Genomic DNA, 13,010 nt, shown 5'->3' with positions numbered 1-13,010 from the left:
ACGAAATAAAAATGAATTCATGCTATTCTGCTAGAATTTTTGTTCTTGCTCTTTTCAAAATGATAAAGGGAACTATGGGTATGTCATTTTAAATTGTTGTAACACTGCAACCAAATAGAATAATTATATTTTAAGTGGGAGAAACACTTGCATAGTCATATACATATTTTGATGATCCGCAGATATGACAAAATATACGGTTCTTATATTTCATATGTGTTAGCGGGACATATATTGGATTAAATCATGCTCAATGCACACGCTGATTGACTAATTCTTATCCAATCAGCGCTGGTCGATACTTGGAGAATACTCTAGAAATCTTCTCATGTAAAAACTATAAATATACTAACGTTTTTCCTATTGTGCTTCTTACTTAAATATAACCTTTTTATTTGGAATATAATCTCTTAGTATCCGAGACTACTAAGCAATAGGAATAGCTGAGTTGTAATAAGAGAGAATTATAACAATATGCGATCACTTGCCAAAGAGAATTTATTAAATAGTAAGCACTTATGAAAGGATAAGTGTAAATGGATTATTGATAGAATTATTCGTCAAATCATGTTTTAATTTCTTTCTCGACAAAAATTCCATCAGTAAAGAACGTTATAAAAGTAAGAAAATGGTGTAGTATATGTTGAAAATTTAATTAAAGCTTTGACTAACTTAGGAAACAAAAGAGTTTCGACCGAGATTCCGGACAGATTTCCTCGGAATTATAAAATATCTAAACATAATCAACCACTTTTTTACAACTATCTAGAAATTTACTTTATGTTGACTGGCAAGTAAAAACAACGCAAAATTAATAAACAAAAAAACGGAATACCAAGCGTTGCCATACTTTCCTACAATTCAAGAAAATCCAACAACAGTGAGAAAAGAAATACATAAAAAGTATGCTTACTGACTGCGTATCATTGAAGGTTAAAGTAGGTGTTACTTTGATTGGTCCATCATTGGGCAGTAAATAGTCGCTTGTTTGTACACTTTCATCTGAAGTACAATGTCTTGGCGTCTGATTTATTTCATATGATCTGGATGCTTGAATCTTCATTGTAATAAATTATGTATAATTGGATGTTATGCAACGGAGACAAAAGACGAAAGATTATCTTTTTTTTAAAAGTTACAACACTTTCGGTTTCCTCTACAGACACAGATGTTAATTAGTCTCTCTATTTGATAAAACTATCAGTTTTATTTTATGGACAGATTAAGAAATCAATAACTAGTTAAAGTCTACAAAACAATGCAGATTCACTTAGACCGGTGATCACATTCTAAGTTGATCGATCAAGAAATACAGAGATAGAAAATGATGACAGAGAATACTACTCAGTGGCTAATCAACTTTAGATAAACCAGTTCCATAGGACGTCAGTTGTTACCCTGATAGCTCAGTGATAACGTCTCGGACTGTGGGTTCCAACTCCACAAGGGGAATCGTCTCTCTCAAAATTGCAGGTGCACCTTGCTGGAAAGTTCCAAATAGCGTAAAACCTAGATTCAGGATTTCCTGCCAACTAACTCTAACTATCTAATATCTTATACATGTGTAACACCGTTGGGCCACTTGAATTAATGGCTGCAATCCAACTTGATTGATGGAATTCAGCCAAGACTGAAGGACTAGACAAATATGACAATGGTCACTACTCGGTGATTAATCAGCTGTAAATCCATATTCGTATTTTGGATATGTTGTGTAAAGGACAAACTGGTGGATTTTAACATCGTCCAGTCGAAAAACAGAGAATATATGATTTGAAAGTTAAATAGTTGACCAAATAGGTTTTTATTCCACGACCAATTGTGAAAGAAAGAGTATGGTAAACATAAAGACTCGGACGTACAGAGAACACCAAGCTGGAGATTCAGAAATTAGAAAATGAGTGCATAAAAATCATTGCAACTTGTCTTGATTAAAAAAGGTTCACACAAACTATGAAGTAATGGTGACAGTGATTCGGAATAGACAACTGTTCATAAAAAATAATTAAAGATAGATTTTACAGTGACAAGTGTAGTAGTCGTGTTACTATGATTCCCATTTTCGTTACTATTGCTATTACCATTGTTATTATTATTATTAGTAGTAGTAGTGAAAGTAATGAGGATTATAAAAACAGCATGTTAAATTGCACAAATATTTCTATATTGATTTGTAGGTAAAATAACGTGCGAATAACCAGTTTAAATACATAAATATTATGGAAAATAAACAAAAGAGGTGTCAAGATTTGGTTACACCGTCTGGTAGGTCTTTCATAACTATAGAAGAGGAGAAATATTATGAACTTATTTTGAATATAAGAGCGAAAAATTGCTGGCTCGATTCTTATAACCTCCATTATATTGAAGAGGTGAGCTCGAGTCCTGTCGGAAAAATGATAAATGACAACTGTGTGCGCTCTAAACTTAGATATCGAATGAGCCAGGTTTGATAGGAAAGACATATGTAATGACTTATCTGGACCACGAAGTCAGATAGTCACTAACGTATAGCAGGAAAATCGATAAATATACTTTAAGATGATAAAACCAGGCAACCAATCCTTTGTTTGAGCAACCATCATTGAGTGACTAAAAAATGATGTATAGACTATCTACAATAAGATTTCTTTTGGTAGATGTATGACATTGATAGCAACAGCTTTATTAGATTGAGGTCTCGGAAAGAGTGTTTTTTAACGAATAGTTAATGTGTCTAACCCCCTTCTTATCACACATATTTTTTTCAAAAATCTTATTTGGTAGTAGATTTAAGTCAATTACATTATGAAACTTTTTGTTTATAGTCCCACTAAAATACACACTTATTTAAACAAAATACTTATTCTTCACAAAAGCTTAATCAGATTCATTAGAATCAGACCTGAAAGATCTGGTTAGACGTTGCTGTAAACAATGGATTACTATTCGCTTTGCATCAATCTGGAAACAATACCTACATTGTGGATTACATATTTAATTAAAGTTTCTTTCATGGTATTCAGAAGATACATATATACATACAAAAATTGTGTAAAATCATTAAAAAATATATATATGAAATAAATCATAGCACAATTTTAAACGCTAACCGACCTAATTTAGTTAGTAGAGCTGGTCAACATCACTGACCGAGTAAAGAAATTGGTACTTGGTGAATAATTTACACGAACTATATACATTTGATAGAGAAAAGTTTAAGTATATTTAAAAAAAAAAAAAAAAACTACTTACATTACAATAATTTAATATTTTCAAATAGACATATGAAGAAATTCCAAATGATGAAACATTATAGTACTCAAAAAGATAAAAACCTACTTGATAAACATATTTTTTAAGTCGACATATTTCAGATATTGTTTTTGATAATTTAGATGATAAATCCTATATTGAAGATAATAGATGTTTATTATCTTTAATAGATTTAAATCATAGCTAACTTAATATAAAGTAAAAACATAAAACCAAGTTCTATTTAATATATTTTAAAGATAAAAATTCATTTATTGGATGAAGTTCTACTATTCTATTGACCTTTAATTACTTTGAAATTTCTATATCTAAATGATTAGTCTGTGAACATGTGAATAACCCCATCGCTACAAATAGTAATAAAGTTCGAATGTGTACTTAGTTTATAAATTTGTCAAGACTTATAATCTATTATTAAAATTATTTTACGTTCAGAAACTGATTTATATGAGTCAACATTACTTTCTATCTCCATAATTTACATGAACCGCATCTGTAGTTAATAGACGAATTTATATTAGCTTATATAGTATTTTTGTATATAAGAGTCCTTCCAACGGCAGAAACAGTAACCAGTTGGATTAAAAAACCAGAGTTATGTGTACAATAGAAATTTTCTCAACCGCTTCTCTTACCTTGGCCAAACCTCAGGACCAGTTAATCTATCGTAATCTTAACTATTGAATGACCTAATTCAACTAATGCAATTGCAACCTTTCTTCGTTAAATTTAATTGTCTTTGTTATCTTTATTCACCTATCGTTGTATTATTATTATTAGTTTAACATCACTATTAATCTCCTGAATGCATAATTAATCTACTTAGCACCCACTCAACTTTATTATTTCCTATTAATTTCATATACATTTTTGCCTGACATAATCTTCCACTAAACATTTGATCGAATTTGTAGCTGCATTATTATTTCTCTTGCCTTATTTGAGTCATATTTATTCTGATCATGAATCTTATAATTTCACTTATAAGCTGACTCAAGTTAATACTGCATATTAGTCAACTCAACATTAACAATTTATTTCTATCTAACAATCCTAAATTCACATATTATAGCTCCAGCTCCAGTACACTGAGAGAACAAATGGCGTATGAACCAATCGTTGGTCACCGGCTACCATGGGACTGAATCTCCTTACGATGCTCCACTGCCTTGTGGATCAGACCTTTAGGTCGAAGGCTCTGGGTGTGGCCCCCTAGGAAAACCACTTGCCTCGGTTTGGGCACCCGGGCAGTACCACAGTCCTCATACAAATCAAATGAGATTTGTGTGGCGCATATGTATCTAGTTTCCCCTTGTACCAGTATTTGTGTTCAAATAAATAATTAAATAAATAAATAATGCTTTAAACGATGTACTTTGCCTTACATTTGGTCACTTTTTAGATTATCAATTTGGATATATAATTGAAGAACCTGAGGGGAATTTATTGAAAAGAATATTTCCCGTTCATATATAAGTTCTGATTACGGTTGGAATTTTTAAACGATTAAACTCTAGTATTGTAACAAATCCATTGAAAATATCCATTGAGGATTCATAGTCACTCCGATCTATATGTATGTGTTCAACTCTTCCCAGTTCAAAAAGTAGAGGATAAATGATATAGATCATCAACTGCTGTGTCGTCTCCAAGTGAAGAAAACGTTTAAAAGGATAACTAGTTCAATAACTAGTATATTTTGACAATGAAACATATTTTAAATAAAAACATACGCCTTACAAAGAGGGTTATTTATCAAGTAAACTTTGACAAAACTTGATAGAAAGCTCAATTTTTTTGAAAAATAATAAAATTACCAAAAGCTAACCACCAAGATTAAAATAAAAAGCAAAGAATTTCATCAGATTTACTTGGATTAACCGAACTTACATCCATTTTCGTAGATTTTAAGTACTATTTGAATAATATACATATGGATAAAAAAAGATATGCGTCAATAAATACATGTTCTTTTTTCTTACCTTTTCAACTAAAGAAAGCTTTCTTTCAAAATTCCCCACTCTTTCACGGGCTTCATCAATGGAAGTTTCTAGGGACTTAGTTTGTCCATTAGAATATGCTTTGGATTCCACTAGACGACGAATTGTAGCAGACGCTATTTGACATGTATTTTCAAGTCGACTGAAAGCAGAAATGAATTAAATTAGATTGTGCACTGTGATGTACTAAAAAGATATAAATTCATTCGTCAGTAGCTCGATAAGACAAAATGTTCTTACCATCACCTTTGTGGATTAATGACCTATATGAAAATGTTAAGAATGATTTAGATTGAGTAAGGAACATTACTACAACTAAACCCATCAACATATTTCGGTCCTAGTTGTAAATATCCTGATAATAACGCGAAAGGTAGCGAATTCCCTAGATAATTTTACTCCCTGTCTTGATCAATTTCAACTCAAATTTTTAAAATCTAATAAAAGAAACCCGTTTAATACAAAATGGTTCAGATTGTGATAGCATAACTGATATGTTTTGACCAATTTTTATTGCCTCAGCCTGGCAAGAGGAAAATTAAGACTGAAAATAGAGCCATAGACGATGACGTCCAATTAAATTTAGCTTTCTCATGGAAGATATCAGTTATCGAATATGATTAGTTTTATTCGATCGATGTCTAGTGTTTTTGCTTTCTTGTTAAAGCGCAAGTACAAAAAAATGGATAGTGACGTTGCAGTAGTTGATAATTAAGATGAAACTTAAGTTTTCGGGAAGACAGCCAAATGTAACCCTTTTGGATTTATTGTACAGAAGAATTCACTTTTGAAATCTGTAAGTACGTTTTGAATGTAATCAAGGGAATATTTGAATTTCAAGGTAGCAGTATCAGTCAGCTGAATTCCAGGTGCAAAACTTTTGAATAAATATCTAGGCTCTCATAATGTTCACAAATGTACTTCCGGATTGTGATATATACGGAATCTTTCAACATCATCAATAATATATAACACTAAGTTTTTCTGTAAATATAAATCATGAGCGAGAATTGTCATCCAACTAATCACGAAAATTTATCAATGTATCTAATTGGACTGAAGAAATTAGGGTATAGTTTGTATCAATTGTGGATTGCTTACTGTTGATCCCAGATAATTTAAAATTAAGTATCTTGAACTGAGAACACTAATAAGATTTATGTTAGTCAGGTAAGCAAAACCTAGAAAAACGGTTTGTCAGTAGTTCTTATGGATATATTCGACATGATTTTAGTGGTGATTATTCTTAACTTCGTTAAATGCAAACTGGGTATTATCAGTAATACGTACCAAATTAGGATATCCCAAGAGTATAGCTTGAAACTGTTATCACGCTTTGTGATATTACTTTGCTTGTCTATAAAAAATAACCCCTAATTCAACATCGAAAAATCATAGCTGAATTTTTCCATATGATTTAGTCAGTAGTTCACTAAACTTATGACGGCAAAACATAAACATGACTATAACATCTTAGCACTAATTGTTCTAAAAGATTGAATGAGTCGTACTTACCGAAATATTAATTACTAATTAGTGCTTGTGATTTTCAGTAGCCACTGAAGAATTGAATTGATAATTGTTACAATAATGGAAATTTTTTAAACAGAACGAACATTTTGAATATTTTTGTTAACTATATAAATGTTCTCCATTCCCTCTTTCTACCTGTGATAAATATGGCTCAGATTTTTCCCAGGCTCTTCGTTGTCTCCGTTTGTTTATTTATAAAGATTCTGTCATGATAACCAACGTATTCGTTTCCTTATCAGTTGCTCTCTAATTATATAAAAACTAAAATTAGCTTATAAGTACCATCCCAAACAACACCTCATTATTACAACTCAATAATCAAATACGGCATTATGTTGTGGATAATTAGTCATACTGACTGTATGGACGTTGATGTAGCACTTAGATTTACAAACTTTGGTTGACGAAGAGTTCCGAAATCTGGCATGTTGATTGAAAATCAAGTATCTAAACCAATGAGTTAGAAATCCTAATTTTATGGAAGAGATTATTAGAAGATTTATTCTATGTTAACAAAAACTTTACTTAAATCCAAATAAATAGATACATCCAAGTAAGTGAATCTAAAGCTAACTGATAGGGATGGTTTTCGTAGACCTGAACAGCAATCCATTTGATCAGAAAAATATACCAAGTTTAATTATTTTAAATTATTGGTAAGTAAATCAATTACCTTATTTCTAACATTTTATCTATGAGAGTATTATTAGCTTCACTCAGTTGATTTTCCAAGTACTTAACTTTATGAGTAATTTCTTCTTGATCACTGAGAGCCTGCTGTAACTGTTGTAATGGTGATGATGAGTCAGTAGGTGAAATTTGTCCATGTTTAACTGATATATTGGGTGTTGAATTGTGTTTTCGATGTAACAGCAAGTTTAAACGCTTTGCCATGGTTTTTTCTTGACGTTTTACAGATTTCTGAGAACCATTGATAACTGACTTTTTCATTTCAGCTTCACGAGGAAGGCGATGAATCTCCGAAATTTTATTCGTGAGTGATGCTTTGGTGATCATTAATTCTTCGGCCTATGAAGAAATTAATAATTAGAGAAATTGGCTCAAAAATACCTGAAGCCTAATTGTATTTTTATGATCATTTAACTGTTTACTAAGTTTGTCGATGGCTAACTGATGCTCTTCTTTCATCTCTTTAATATTATTCTTTTGATTGGTTTCCTCTTGTAATTTTATTTCAAATTGAGATTGCAATTCATCATACCGTTTCTGAATATCAAGTGTGCTATTTCTTTGATCGGCCAACTGTTGTTTCAGTGATGAAATAATCTGTTCATTTTTTTGTCTAGATTTCAAGTTGAAAAATGATAAACAACGTTTTAAGTATGATCTAGTATTAATTCCAAGATTCTGCCTTGACTTTTTGGTTAAACTAAATACCTAAATGTTTTATTGAAACCAGGTCACTTGTATATAGGTATACTGAATAAAAAAATGCACTGGAATGATAAAATAGTAGTCTACACACGGACAAAGTAAGGGGACTAATTATCTTAAATATGGTTTGAGTTGTTTGACTGGTTGATACCTTAGTTTTAATTTAATAAGTAATAACCTAATAGTCGATGCACTGAGTCTGTTTTTCAAACGGATAGTGGTTAATTAGTAAGTTGTGTAACATCACAATATTGCGTAGTCCATTAAAAATTTGCAATAAAAAGTTAGTACAGAACATATACGTATGCGAAATTTCTTAAGGTGCCTTTTCATCAGATTACATTCAAAGTATTCAGCGTATAGTGTTAAACTGCATTCAACCACCAATACAATAACAATCAGAGAATTCAACAAGAAACTGTGAAGACGAACGATTAAGGCGAGTTATTCTACGTAAAATATCTCCAAAGACCGCAAGAAACTACATTCTACAGGAAGCCCTTAAAAGTTGTGATAAAGTGGGTTAAACGATAACTAGTAATGAAGTCTAGATATCACTCGAAAATCCAACCGAAATTCGAACGAAACATAAACTACTGTAAACATTATGAACCATAAAAAGGTTAGGTGAGATTAGATATTGTAAATGAGAGAAGCTCTTACTGTTAAACAGTTGAAAATTTATAAATAAACAAGTTTTATCTCAAATTTTACGAATGCTAAAGGTTATGTTTCATAAGGATTTATAAAACTTATAGTCAAATTTCAGTGAGCCACTTTAGGTTTTCAAGAACTTTGAATTGGCACATTAACGAGTATGTCCCAGATTTGAACCGGCTTCACCTTCCTAGGTTTGAGTAGCCAACACAATCGACAAGGCTCAAAGCTGAGTACAAAAACCTGTGTTCAATATATGGGGTAACTACATAGACTGAAGTTAAGAAATAATAGTTAATTCAGCAGAGAAAATTTAATTTCGTATTTACGTTTGTATTTATAGTTGTTTGGCAAATATATATCTATAGAATAATAAAAAAGATTGAGTTACAAAATGATTTCAGATGTAACCTTTCCTATTTTTCTATAGATATATACATTTGCTAAACAACTATAAGTACAAATGTACAGTTTGAGTGAATAGATTCGTCGAAAAAAAGATTTCTCCACTGAATTCTCTTTGTTTTTATTTAGTGACACAATAGGTTGCTTTGATAATGAAGTCTACAAATTAACATATTAGAAAACAGCTTCAATACTTTATTCCCAAATCGAAAAACAGCTATTTATGAATTAAAGGACTAGGTTAAACGTATCTGACCACTGGCATCATCATAAATCTCGTGTCTTTCACAACTGGTACCTGGCTAACGAAAATGAAATAAAAATGGTGGCATCTGAACCTCTAAATCAGTGGTTAAACATGGAACGCTGGAACCAAGATCACAAAAAACTATCACAAGAATATCATTAAATTTTTCTGCAATTCCTCCCGTGTATTAAAGTCATGAGGTGATTACTGCAAATTATGAGATAAACAGGATATGTGATGGTTATATAACTAAGTGAATAGAATGGCCAAAATTTTGAGCTGTTTAATTCTATTTTGAAATAAAAATGAGTGTTCATCAGTCCTAAAATCTCATCAACCATATGGTAAGATAAAAAAACCTTTATTTTAGTGAGTTTTACAAACAGGACTAGCCAGAATAACTGCCTAATGAACCATACCATCTATTTGACGTCAAATGTTGTACCTTGTGGTAGAATATTAGCTTTAAAAAACAGGAATCAAAAGGCTTGACTTCTAATCTGTAAGAAATAATCAATGTGAAATATAAACATTCTTACCGAAAATTACACAGTTCATGAGTCAGAAATCGGATAAAAACAAGGAAAAATTTAAATACGATGAAAATCGTCCAGCATTTACAAGTCGATGAATTTTTAGGTTGACTGAAACCTTTACCAAGTATTTATATCAATATCATGCTGAATAACAAAATCAGGCCTAATGATTATATGTCAACGATAGGACAGGAAGTCTATGAGCACACTTTTTATTCAACTTGCACTGTAGAAAACATCTCCTTGGTGAAAAATGACGTGTGATTATTTGACTTAGGCTAGAGAATAACAGTAAGGAGACAAGTTGCCGTACTACTGAAAAATGATTAGAAGTTCGACTTTGCTCGACTGTAACATCGAGTAACCAGAAACAGAAATTAGACTGCTTTATAATCTGGACAACTGTCCCATTTTTATGGTGGCTACCGCATATATTTATTCACATTATATTTCACTATTTATATCCGAATATAATATACAAAATTAGGTACACTTCGAAATAATTATTCTACAAACCTGGATAGTTGACCGAAAAGTAAATGACACACCTTAATCTCTCGTAATCGGCTTTCAGAGCTTCATTTTCAGTCTCTAAATTACGTAGATGCATTGAGAAATCACTTTTTTCTGCAACTAATTGCTTTTGATATTTCCTTTGGAGATTACTGTAACTAGCTTTCATTGCATCAACCTTGTGACTTAATTCCTCGATCTGCTTGCCATAAAAAATCCTTGGATCTTTGGATTCAACCATTTCAAGGCGCCTAAAAGCATCTTGTAGCTATCAAAACAGTTTATTAAATAAAAAAAACTTACATCCCTTTCTTTTTCGTTAACAAGACCCTGAAGCCTGTCATTTTCAGACACCTTAATCGACAGCTTTCTTTCAAGGGCTTTAAGATCTTTTTCCCACTCACATTTCTTCTTCTCAATGAGCATATCAATCTCAACTAAAAGCTCCTGTAATTCATACTCAAACTCAGATATGTGTGGCACAAGAAAACCAAAGTTTTTCAATCTAAAAATCTCAAATTTACGAAACTTCAGTACTTATTATTCTCCAGCTTCCGCTCCACATTGGTTGACTGACCAAATGAAGACGAAAATCCCAAGGACATGTCAAGCAATTTAAAGAAACACAAAACAATAGGTTTGGTTTATTGACGCCAACAAACAAAATAAACGTTTGCAAAATGAGTGTGCGAATTTCTGAAATAACTTCATTATCATATGCTTTCACGGAGGTCAGGAGATAGAATTCATTAATTTTTGTGCAGTATATCTATAAGGATTCGAAAGATTTCTCTGTCGATTTATAGTTTTGATTTCCTGATTACCATGACATCGTGCCTGCATCGATGCTAATGATTGCCACTTTCTTCCATCGTGGCTTTAAATGAGACAGCTCTGAGTATTTTGCATTTGGCTCTCCTAAAAAATTTTAGAACCGGTGAAATGTGACTGAGCCTTAGCCAAATCGTCCAGCAGGAATGTCACTCAATATTAAACAATATGTTGATCGGCTTCAGGGTCAAGGACAACCAACACGCATCAATCGACTTCACATGAAGGGTGAGCATATGTGCTAGTGATCACACTCTATTTCCTTTATCTTTTCCTACTGATGAATTTCTGTAGAAACATTATCTAGCTATTGTACCTGAGTACGACTAAAGGGTATTAAGTGAAACGTGTGATATTGATGTAAGCTGGCAGGTCAAGCCACTCTCATTCAACTGGAATAGACCTTCAGCCATTGGCAAATATCTCACACCTTTGTGATCTACGCAATCATTCTTCTACCAACCGGATTCTTTTAAACTGTTCAGGAGTTTGTGTACAGAATTTAGGTTTTCGCCCACCGAGCTATTTGCTTTGCCGTCGACGTTTCACTGACGGTCGCATTTGAGGCTTTGTTGTATGAAATGGGTGAAAGCGTAACAATCATTAGTAAATTGGTTATATGTGGCAATCTAATCCTTTTGCTTCATTCATCTGAATTTATATTTGATGTTTTGGAGCTATACAAAATACTTAAAGTTGTTACACTCAATATTTGCCTGATTGGTACCAATAAAGCGAACTATTTCACTATACCGAATTGATATACGGTTTGTCAAAAGAAAGTCTGTTAAGAATAATATAGGTTATTGGTCAGCGAAAGTCAAGTGATGACTTATGTATATAACGTTCCACATAACTATCACAAAACGTAATAAGTCAGAAACTCGTTTTCATACCTTCTAAATTAATTTGTGTTCATTGGGCTGTCCTAAATAAGTTATATGCTGACCTTCCTGTTTGATCGGCGCTTAAGTCTATTCTTAGAAATAACACACATATTACTATTAATGGCTTTATTCAATATTATATTTTGGTACATACTTCACACGACCAAAATCCTAACACAATTATGCTGAGACTGGATCTGGTGTGTAACGTGGACGCAGTGCCACTTTGGAGAAGATTTCGAAGACTATTCAGTATATCTGAAGTAATGAACTGATATGCACTTCTATAGACTATATTTATTTAACATGCATGTTGTGAAACAATAAATGTTGTAATTTGTAGATCATGCCTGTATCAATGGTATGTACGTGCCTTTGCGGAAATAAAAAAAGAAGTAACCCCGATCAACTCTTCAACATTTGGCTGCCACAAAAATGCGTTTACATATAGCACATAATAGTACTAGTAGTACTCTAACCATAACGTGATATTGAAAATCGGCCGTCCTTTGAATATTTTCTAGTCGAATTTGATTCTGTTACTTTCGCATCTCATATGCGTACATTGACGACTATTTGGTAGGAAATCACTATAAAGAGAAATGACACAAGCGACGAATATGATATTTACAGGACTTTAAGACCACTCGACCAAGACGATCAATCGAAAGTGGTAAAGTAGCAACACAAGCTGGAACCCAGCATTCATACAATCGGTATCTCATATGTTATGTGCGAACAACCCAGTTGC

The sequence above is a fragment of the Schistosoma haematobium genome, chromosome 2, assembly GCF_000699445.3.
Source record: "Schistosoma haematobium chromosome 2, whole genome shotgun sequence".
Classification (NCBI taxonomy): Eukaryota; Metazoa; Platyhelminthes; class Trematoda; order Strigeidida; family Schistosomatidae; genus Schistosoma; species Schistosoma haematobium.
The sequence above is the reverse complement of the archived record's forward strand: the minus strand, read 5'-3'. Positions refer to the sequence as shown.